The following is an 11,164-nucleotide window of genomic DNA, read 5'->3' on the forward strand; positions in this document are numbered from 1 at the left end:
CTACGTTCTTGGGCTCTAAAGTCTGCAGCCCCGTACACGAGTCATCCTTTTCATGTCATTATTTAACCTAACCGTCTTAGTTCCATCACAAACACCATCCATGAGTTTTGTTGGTCCCTTTCAAGAGGGCGTTGTCTCTTGAGAGTTGAGAATGATATCCTTCGTCCTTATCCAGTGCATTGATTTGACTTCTGTTTTCTTTAAGAAACAATATATAGTAGCTGCATCCAGGCTGCTTCTACGTGTCACATCGATCATCTCTTCGCTGCATCTCTTGGTTCTTGCCCTTGGGGTGTTTGCGGAGGAGGTGGTTAAATTTTAGCTCCCATCACATCGAATGTTTAGACACTAGTTAGGAGTATTAAACCTATACTAATTACAAATATAATTACAGAACCCCTAGGCTAAATCGCGAGACGAATCTATTAAGCCTAATTAATTAGATTTAATAGATTCGTCTCGCGATTTAGCCTAGGGGTTCTGCAGTTAGTTTTGTAATTAGCTTATGTTTTGATATATACTTTATATCTTAAGACTTGATGTCCGTCGGAGAATAATTGTCGATATGCCTGGACTCGGTGCGGGACAGCATGTGTGAATGCATTGTTTAATCATTGCCTAATTGTCATGTATTTCAGGTAAGATGTTAGAGCCATGTGATGCCCTTGGCGGGCTCATTTGGATGTGGTGGTTCGTCATCCATGATATTGAGGTTTTGGGATTTGAAATTTCATAATATTTACAAGAAAAATGAATTGTATGGAAAAGACACATTTTAAATGGGATCTGGAAGAATTAGGATGATTAGGAAGCAACATTTCAAAACTATTGTTTGCATTAAAATTGGAACACATGGTGGCCCAGCGTGAATGGCAATGTATCACGCAGGGCATTAGACATCAAAGACATGATCTGCAAGAGTATGTGCACCACGCGCCCAGTTCTCAAACGATTGAGCTCACTGGATCACAAGTATTCTAAATGTAGATATAACTAGAAAAGTTAAAACCACCTACGGATGGAGTACTTGTGTGCCTTAATGTTAAAGGCATTTCTGAATGACGAAGGGCACGTATTAGGCCACGTCGCCTGATTTAGTGATTTTAATGTCCGTCGGATCTCAGCAAGCGTACACTTTTAGCCGTTGATCTCGAGCCTTGTTTCTCGACGTTTCGCGACGGCGGCGCAGCGGCCGACTGCTTGCCTCCCACCTCGCGCAGCCTCTGCTGCTCACATGCTCCTCCTCCCGTTGGTGTTGCCATATCCCTTGCCCCGGCCGCCGCCTCGCGCTCCACCTCTGGCCGCGTCCGTCTGCTCCTCCTCTAGCGGCCCACCTCCGCCTGCCCCCGTCACCAGAGTTCGAGGAGAGCCCGCGCTTCTCCCGCGTTGTCCGTTCTCTTACACAACGGCGCGCACGGCTTGAGCGGTGGCGGAGCGCGGTCCCCCTCCTCATGTGGTCGTCGGGTGACATGGTGGCGGCCGAGCTTCCCCAGGCACGGCGGGTGAGGCCTCACCACGATGTCCCTCCCTGGGTAGATCCAGCCTCCTTCATCGGAGCTCGTTCATGATGGTGATGGCGTAGACACGCGCACCGCTATTGGCCTTTGCGGCTTTGCGTGGTTTCAACAGGTGGTGGACGGAGCTCCTCCTCGCGTCCGCTTGAGTGTTTGCATCGATTTTCATCTATTTTGTGCACAAAAAATTGGTTTGTCCCTATGCCTGTGAGTTTTGTTTCTAGCCAGATAAGCACCAGCACAGCATGTCGTCGCCATCCGCGTCGCACCGGTTGCAGCCATGGCGCACCTCGGTGGTGCAGCTTTTGGCCAGGTCACGGTGGGTGCTTCAAACCAGCTGGCGAGCCATGTCCGTGCAGGTAACCTGTATGATGAAATGCTACTGAAGAGTGCAAATGCAGCAGCTCTCGCTGCCGTGGAGACACAGAGCACTAGAGCAGACAGTGTATGTCCAGTGTCCTAAAAAATTTCGATCTCAAATCAGTCAGTGTGATTTTTCCAATCTCAGCTCCCAATCTCTAATTCTTTGCTCCCGATGTCTGCTTGTTGTGATCCAAAGCTTCAATGCAGTGCTGCTGTACAGGGTATGGTTTTCGCTTGTTGCAGTGCTGCGGCTGGAGTTCCTTCAGCCTTCATCGTCGACCTCATCGTGATTTTTTCCATTCAGATTGATCCACCTCTAGAAAATTGACAAGATTCTATATTCCAACAATATGAGTTGTGAATTTGTGATCCTATGTAACTTCTGATCAAATTTCTCATCAGTTACAGATAAACGGCTCATGTTTCCGGGGCATGTTTATTATTATATATCATTATGCAAAATGTCATTCTCCATATAATTATGCCCTCTCATATTAGCTCTCAGTGGTGCGACAAATACATATATAGTATTCTCGGGGAAAAACATGTATATGAATGTTTTTATGTTCTTTCAGGACTTAACTAACAGAAGAGTACATTCGAGAAGTTTAACCAAAAAAGGATTCTTGCTAGGAATACCTTTCTTTTGTAACTACTAAGGCAATAGATCTTTTGTTTCCTTATTTGTAGTTAATTTTAAATACTATTGTGAGTTAAAGGTTGTGCCTTACATATTTATACTTTAGTTTTAAGTTTAGAGAAATTGTTGCATACTTGGAGAGATTCTTGAGGTTTTCCTGTTTTTTTATATATGGGACCTTTAGATGCGAAGCACCATCATTGTATTTTTAGACTAAAAAGTTGGCAACTTCATGATGCCATGTCTCATGTGCATTACAGTGTAGCAGAATAGATGTTGCTGCCAGGCGGTGTTAATCTATGTTTTTGGCAAAAACATTCAAGCTCAGTTACTTTCATCTGCTCATGCTTGTGTGAAGCTCTGAACTCGGTTCATGCATCCGTATGCAGGTCAGACCGTAAGAGGCAGGAGAGAGAAACTGACTACCCTAGATGTTATAGACAATTATTGTCCAATCCGAATGACAGGACCATTAGGGGCAGGAGTACAAGTCCATGCTGTATGTTGGGGCAGTCATGTGTTTAGCTTTAGGGGATGTTTAGATATGAGGTGTTAAATTTTAATAGTGTCATATCGGATGTTCGGATGCTAATTAGGAGAACTAAATATGAGCTAATTATAAAACTAATTGCAGAACCCTATGCTAATTCGCGAGATGAATCTATTAAGTCTAATTAATCCATCATTAGCAAATGGTTACTGTAGCACCACATTATCAAATTATGGACTAATTAAGCTTAATAGATTCGTCTCGTGAATTACACTCCATCTGTGCAATTAATTTTGTAATTAGCCTATGTTTAATACTTCTAATTAGCATCCAAATATCCGATGTGACGGGTGTTAAACTTTAACACCTTGTTGCCAAACAGGCCCTTAGTTCATCGTAATTTAAATCGCAAACTGAACCTAATTTTTACAGTCATGTTTAAATGAATTGCTACCACTTACGTTAGTAATCACTTTTTATAGTTTTATGATCACAATAGAGATGAATCACTACCACATGATTGGTTAATTCTGTTATTCACTAAAAAACAATTCTTTTTCTTTAAGTTCAACCATTTTCTTACTCCGTGTGTCCTCTGTTTTGCTTGACAGCAACACATATTCCAATAATTAATTGTGAGTAATCATTAATCAAGGATGCTTGTAAACATAATGCTATTTTTCATTGGTAATTTTTTATTGATAGTTCTAAAGCTTTTTTTTTAAAAAAAATATACATGTAAGTTACCAGTGTGCAATTCATTTCTGTCTTGGTGTCCCCAACTTCCTTAGTTCTGATCTCCTTACAAGTCCTGCTGTTTTAATTTCATCACAGTAAAACTAGCAGTTTGTTCTACCTGCCGTTTTCTCAAAATACATACCAGTAAACAATGTGCAGTTCCTTTTGCGTTATTGTTCACCACTTGCTTAGTTCTGGCCTTCTTATAACGGACCATTTTTTTAGTTTCATCAAAGAAAACCAGCAGTTCTTTGGACTTTACCTTGCTCATTCATCATTTTGATAATTATATCGAAGGCGGAAATCGCGAAGCTGATTCTACAATCGCCCTGAACTTTCCTTCCCTCCGGTCGACGCCACTTCCTTCTCCTGTTCTTCTCCACATGGCGGGCCCCGCTATAACAGAAATAATTATCACCGTTTCAACTCAGCGCTCCATTCATCCTTTCCATCTCTCTCCTTACCTTTTCCTCTCCTCTCGGTGCCGTCGCCAGCTACTTTCGATCCCGAGCAACGGCAGCAGCGGAGCGCGAGCCGGCGGTGGGGCCGGCGTCCCTGGCTCCGACGACGGCGGGCGAGGGGCGGCGCCGGGGCTGCTCGGTGGCCGGCGGGGTGCGGCGGCGCGGGGCAGCGGGGAGCCTCCTCCGCGGTGAGCGGCGGCGCGCGGTCCCGGGGGCGAGCTCTCCCGCCGGGGAGCGGCGGCGCCAGGGCGGGGTGCGCGGCGACACCGGGCAGCGGGGAGCCTCCTCGGCGGGAGCTCTCCCACTGAGGACGGCGGCGCGCGGGCATTCTCGACAAGGTCCCCCGCCGGGAGTGCCGAGGCGAGCTTGCCTGCCGGCGGCGGCGGCGCTAGGCTATTTTGTTTCTTTTTCTTGTTTTCCAATTTTTTTTCTAAAATTTTCTTCTATATATTTTTCTCGAATCTTTTGCTCACAAATTTTTGTTTTCGTTTTCTTTTGTTTTCTCAAAGTTTTCTGTCCAAAAGATTCCCCGCTATTATTTTCACGAAAGTTTGATCACAAACTTTTTTGCACGCAAATAATTTTATATGAATTTTTGGTCGTATAAATTTCTGCGTAAAAATTTTGTACATAATCTTTATCGCATATATTTGTTCAATTTGGGACTACTTTCTTTTTAATTCACTACGTTGGTGGATACTGCTTTGAATATTGTTTTGATATTAATATTGTTTTGATATTAATAGACCAATAACTTTGGTGGATCAAGAATGTATAAAAATTATTTTTTTCCTAAAATAGTTATTTACATGCGAATTAGGGAACCCATTATTTTGTTATAAGCAATTTGCATATAAACACACCCACAGACATTTAGGGGACAATATTCTATATGAATAGACCAATAACTCTGGTGGATCAAAACACAGACCTTTTATTGGTGGATCAAAACACAGACCTTTAGGGGACAATATTTGATATTAATAGACCAATAACTTTGGTGGATCAAGAATGTATAAAATTTATTTTTTTTCCTTTCTAAAATAGTTATTTACATGCAAATTAGTGAACACATTATTTTGTTACGAGCAATTTGCATATAAACACACCCACAAATCTTTAGGAGCATTACAGGTATTTTTTAAACAGCCTACAGTTCACAGCCGCTCTAACCAAATAGTCTTCTACTTTTCCCACAACAACTTTCTCGCAGCTGCTTTTCCACAGCTCATAGCTAACAACAGCTTTTGCAAAAGCTACAGTCAACCAAACACACCCTTAAAAAGAGGATAGGGAAGGGGATGCACGTCGGACGAGCCAGACCGATAGGTGTGGGAAAATTGACCGGACATACGGAAGCGTCCGGTGGTCCGTAAATTAGATCCCAGCGGAAATAACTCTTTCTTCATTCTTTGATTTTTTTAGATAAAGTTATTCTTTATAATTCAGAGTTCGAACATTACTCACTATTAGAATCCTAATAATAGCTAACTGTTTTAAAACAGTCGGCCATCAACATATACAATCGGAAAATCAAATAGTCAAGAGTATACGGTCGGTCATTTCCCGTCGGCCATCCATAGTCGGCCATTCGACCAATAGCAGATGGGGTATTGGCCACCAAGTTCCCAAGGGAAAAGCCCGACGGTGCACTGTTAGCCCTTATTTACTTCCCTCCAAACTTCCAACTTTGACACTATGCAAAAAGCAGATTTCCCATCACATCAAACTTGCGGTACATGCATGGAGTACTAAATGTAGACGAAATCAAAAACTAATTGCACAGTTTTATTATACTTTGCGAGACGAATCTTTTGAGCCTAATTAGTCAATATTTGGACAATAATTCACAAATACAAATGAAACACTACAGTGTCGCATTTATGGCAAAATGTCAATTTTGCAACTCCCAACTTGGAAAGTAAACAAGGGCTTAGCCATTTCATATAGCATATTCCGATAGCCATTCCATGGTCATTTCATAACCAGGCTAATAGCATATACGGATAAGGCTAATAGCATATACGGATAGGCATTCCATTTCATCCGGACATACTTAGGGACTGGTTGAATATGATAGGCTAAACTTTAATAGTGTCACATCGGATGTTCAGATGCTAATTAGGAGAACTAAATATGAGCTAATTATAAAACTAATTGCAGAACCCTGTGTTAATTCGTGAGACGAATCTATTAAGCCTAATTAATCCATCATTAGCAAATGGTTACTGTAGCACCACATTGTCAAATCTTGGACTAATTAGGCTTAATAGATTCGTCTCACGAATTACACTCCATCTGTGCAATTAGTTTTGCAATTAGTCTATATTTAATACTCCTAATTAGCATCCAAACATCCAATATGATGGGTGTTAAATTTTAACACTCTGTTGCCAAACAGCCCCTTAGAAATAAGCCATATGAGAATTATGGATTACAGAATTGAAGTTAAACCTTTGCTATAGACATACTTCTTTTTGAGATTGCTAATAGACAGAATTATGGAGCCTCATGCTCTCTCTGTAGGCCCTTTATAGTTAAGAGTGTTCACACATAAGCCATCTGAAGGGCATGCAACACAACATGGCAGCGTGAAGTGCTTGATCATCTTCTTTAATCTTCTCCGCACCTCTCTCGCCGTCAGCGCGCACGTGACGCAGCCACCGAGGTTGAGCCGCTCGAGGCGCGGGTAGTGGTCGAGGAGGGCCGACAGCATGGTGTCGGGCAGGATCATGTGCGACAGCACGAGCTCCTCCAGCTGCGGGGAGGTTCACGATGACCCTGATCAGATGCACGCTGGGAACATAGATGTGAAAGTGCCGGGGCGGACCGACACGGAGCCTCCTTAGCGAGGGGGCGTCGGCAGCGATGCGGCACAGGAACCGGCTGGCATCGTGGCTGCTAAAGGCCTCGTAGTGCCCGACGCTGCGCTCCAGGGCCACGTAGGCTGTCACGATCCAAAGTTGCTAAACAAGCTTAACATGTTAACATTAGCATCATTTGTGCATAATGGAGCATCAATGCATAAGCATTCATGAAATTGTTGTTTATCGTTGAAATTCTAACTTGTGAAGCAACTCAAATTTCTGCTATGCAATTGTGCCTCCTATTATTTTATTTAGATAGTAGGTGCAATGTGATGATTTTACAGTAATTTTACTTAATTTTTCAATGATATTTTCCCATGTTAAAAAATTATTTAAGTTTCAGTTTTTAGTTGTTTTCTTTTATCAATTGTGTGCAAACCTGATCAATTCTGGATGTTATTCTTGTGGTATTATCTTCCTTGTGATTTTATCTTTCAAATGAGTATTTTTGGGTGCCTGTAGCTGGGTTGTTTCAAGTGGAGAAGTTGAACGGTTTGAAAATCGGCCAGGCCCACTCGTCAGCGCCTCCTTCCTCCTCTCCCGCGCCTCCTTCTCGCCGGTTGGGCAGCAGCAGCGGTGTCTGCTCAGCTGTCGCGATCGGACTGGCCACCGTGGCTTCGCCCACGTGAAATGCCTCCCTTTCCCTCGCTCCCCCTTGCCTTTTCAAGCCCGATGCCGGCCTCTCCGAAACCCAAGCTCCTCAACCTCCATTGCCGCTGCCACCACCTTCGAGCTCCCCTCCATTGCCGGCCCGATTCACTGCCGTTGGTGAGTCTCGGCTTGATTCCTCGTAGCCACAGCACCCCCTAGATCTTGCGCATCCATTTTGCCCCTCACCTTTCTTCCTCCTCAACCGTGCAGGGCGCTCGTCGGTGAGCTTCGTCCGCCGTTCCGCTACCGCCCCTAGAGCTCCGCGGTGCTGCCTCCTCTGTGCTGCGGGGTTGTTGCTGGTGAGCCCCCATGGCCTTAGGGTGCCGCGCCCTCGCATCCTTGCTACGTTGTGCCGCACTTCCCAGTTGCCGGCCAAGCCAAGGCCACGGCTGGCCCCACCGGCCATCGTGCCTATGTCTGTGGGTGTGTTTGGGTGAGAGAAGATAGAGAAGGAGAGGGGGGTATGGGGAAAGATCTAGGGACCCAAGTGCAAGCCACTAATAGATCTAAGGGCTTAGATGCAAATTAACCTCGATTTTGTTTATTTCCTAGAGTTAGATGGCTGAGAACTTTGGAAAAGCATAGAAATGTGTAAAAAGTGCTAAAAATGCAAAACTTATTTTGTTGTATTCCTGTTGATATCTAGTTTATTTTAAAATTGTGCATGCTACTGTTGTAGGTCTTGCTCTATGATTTATTTTGTTCTAGAATTGTTAAATGCTTTATAAATCATGTGATGATCCAAAAATGGTGGAACCAATTTTTTTAGCTTCCATTTATCATGTATGCTCCAGATCTGCAACTTTTTTAAGTAGAACCTGTGGTTTTTGCACTGTATTAAATCTATTTCTTGCTTGCTATCTTAATCTTGTTATTTGTATAATAAATAGTAGAAAAATGATAAAATGTTGAAACCACTTCTGTTTGCCTGTGTTTTCTGTATAGAATCCAGGAAAAATGATATTTATGTTTTTCTTGTTGATTTACATTCCTTTTATGATTTAATGTGTTTAATAATATTTTATATTGTTTATTTTATACCTCATTAATGAAAATAGATTTTAAGGTGAATCCAACTCTCATGATCATGTTTTGTGATCCTCTATTAGTGTGATTTATTTCATAATTGTTGCTTAACCAATGATTTTAATCTTGCAAATCATGCTTGTTAGTGGATTAATCATTTAAGGTGATCATTCCATTTAATCTTGATGATTGGTTACTGTTGTGGGTGTGATTGTTATGTTAACAATTCATTCCTTACTGTTTCTATTATTTTTCCATGCATTTCATGAGCATTTGCACTCATAGCATCATCTCTAATGCATGCGCACATTTGATTCATTTTAGAGAGCGACTTGCCGGAGAACGTGACCGTTGAGCCCGAAGCTGAGGCCGAAGTAGAGGTTGAGGTTGAACCCGAGGAAAACCAAGGCAAGTAGCTATGCATACTTATCCTACTTTTCTAAATAATTTGTTACTATGTATATATATGGGATGCATGTATATGGGATGCATGTGGGTTACCTATCTTATTGCATTGTTAGAACCTATGTCTTTGTTACTATGGCCTCCCTTGCTTTGTTATCATATATCTTGTTGCTCAAGTAGTATGGGTAATAATGAATTAATCTTGTTAATTGCTTATCCATGCTTAGACTAGAATGATCACTTTGGTAAGGGAATGGTTATAGGTTAATCAACACCAGTTCTAGTATGGATGTTTAATATTGTTGAGTAATTGAACGTGATGGTTAATTGGATACGAGATTTGAGCGGTGTGTAGGGTTACGAGAATGGAGTTGACATAGATCGCTTGAGTCTATTAAGGACTGTCCGTTGTTGACGTTGGTTTGAACTCCTTTTTCATGCTACCACATGTTCTCGAATGGGATGAATAAGCCTAATACCTTACTTGTCTCGCTCTATGAGGCATGGTCCTATATGTGTGGTCCTCGGACTATGTTGAGAAGCCTAGGAGTGTCCCCGGTGGACCTAGGTCGTCCTCCACACAAGCTAGGCGTGTTTTACTTATAGTTTGGGGTGGTTTGGAAAGGGTTGGTATGAGTACCCCCTTGCGCACCATTGATCGGGTGTGCGAGCTGCAAGGTCCTCGAGTCGTGTGGGTAAAGAGTACACCCTTGCAAGGATAAATCAATTCGAATTGCTACGCTCTCGGTTATGAGCAAGCTCAAGTCCCATGAATTCATCGTAGAGTCATCGGATGCTTATGTATACTTGTTCACATATTTATGCTCTATGTTACCATGTTGATGTAATTGTTTTAACTAAAATTTGAAGTAGGTTAGGGCAAGATTAATAAAACTTGCTAGCTGTCCATAGGGTGTTATTCACATGCTTATGGTCAAAAATTAAGGATAGGATGAGATAGGCTTTTGCAAATCTACTTAACCTTAAAGCCTTACTCATTGTTCACCCTTATGCATGCTCCTTGTTATATAATTGCGTAAGACTTGCGAGTACCTTTTGTACTCATGTTGCTATTGCTCACTAAAGTTGCAGGTGAATCGAAGGCCGTGTTCGGTCACTTTTACCCCTCCGATCTAAGGGTGGGTGATGATTGACTAGAGTGGTCATTGTTGCTTCGATGGTGTTCTTGGGCAACTACACCATCGTTTCTTTTGCGTTAATCTAACGTATCCACTGTGTAGATGTGTTCTCTTCATGACTTAGATATTAGGAAAACTTAAACCTTAATGTTTAATCTCATGTTGTTGTTGTCATCAGTCCAAGACTTATTTTTTTGAGCTCATTTATTTAATTTTTAGATTTGATCCATGTATGTCATGAACTTGTAATCCTAATTGTTAACTTGTATAATGTTTAAAATTGCTCTTTATGGTTCATGTGGTGATGTGCAATTTGTACAGCTGGGCGAGCCGAGTACTGCCGACAGTTTCAAACTGCCGGCTCTGATCGCGAAGATTGCCGCACTCAAGACAGAAGGTCTAACCGGCGTCGGTGAGGCCTTTAGCTTCACGAGGAGGTGAGTCCAGCCCCTGCAGCTGAGCTGCACATGAGGCTACGACTACTCGGGTCCCAATGACCCATCACGGATGACGTAGCACGACTTGTTCATGGATGAAGTAATGACGCGGCTGAAGCGCTTTTTCAAGCATGTCAGGAGCATACCTACAGTCTTGAGAGAAGACTACGTGACCAACCCGCCAAACCCAGTAAGTACCCGTGGCTTGCAGCCCCAAATACTGATTTAGGTGTCTGTCAATGTATTTGACTTATTTTCTATTTGTAGCAAGAACTTCACTTGTACTGCTCCAACCCTCCTCCACCTGGAGCTGATGTTACTCCACGTGCACAGTCCTTTGTGGCTGTGCAGAAGGCGATCAAATGGGAGGAGGAGGAGAAGGAAGAATTGGAGGACTGGTCCTCCTTCAGCAGCTCCGAGTCAAAGACTGCTA

At 42.8% G+C, this 11,164-nt stretch overlaps 1 long non-coding RNA gene across 1 annotated transcript; it reads left to right on the forward strand.

Moving 5' to 3' along the window:
* Window positions 1-1,010: 1,010 nt before the first annotated feature.
* LOC140223058 (uncharacterized) lies at window positions 1,011-2,356 on the forward strand. The gene is made up of 2 exons (XR_011898461.1): window positions 1,011-1,959; window positions 2,074-2,356. It is a non-coding gene; the product is annotated as an uncharacterized lncRNA (long non-coding RNA).
* The last annotated feature ends 8,808 nt before the right edge of the window (window positions 2,357-11,164 follow it).

This window comes from Setaria viridis, chromosome 6 (assembly GCF_005286985.2).
Source record: "Setaria viridis chromosome 6, Setaria_viridis_v4.0, whole genome shotgun sequence".
NCBI classification, from domain to species: domain Eukaryota; kingdom Viridiplantae; phylum Streptophyta; class Magnoliopsida; order Poales; family Poaceae; genus Setaria; species Setaria viridis.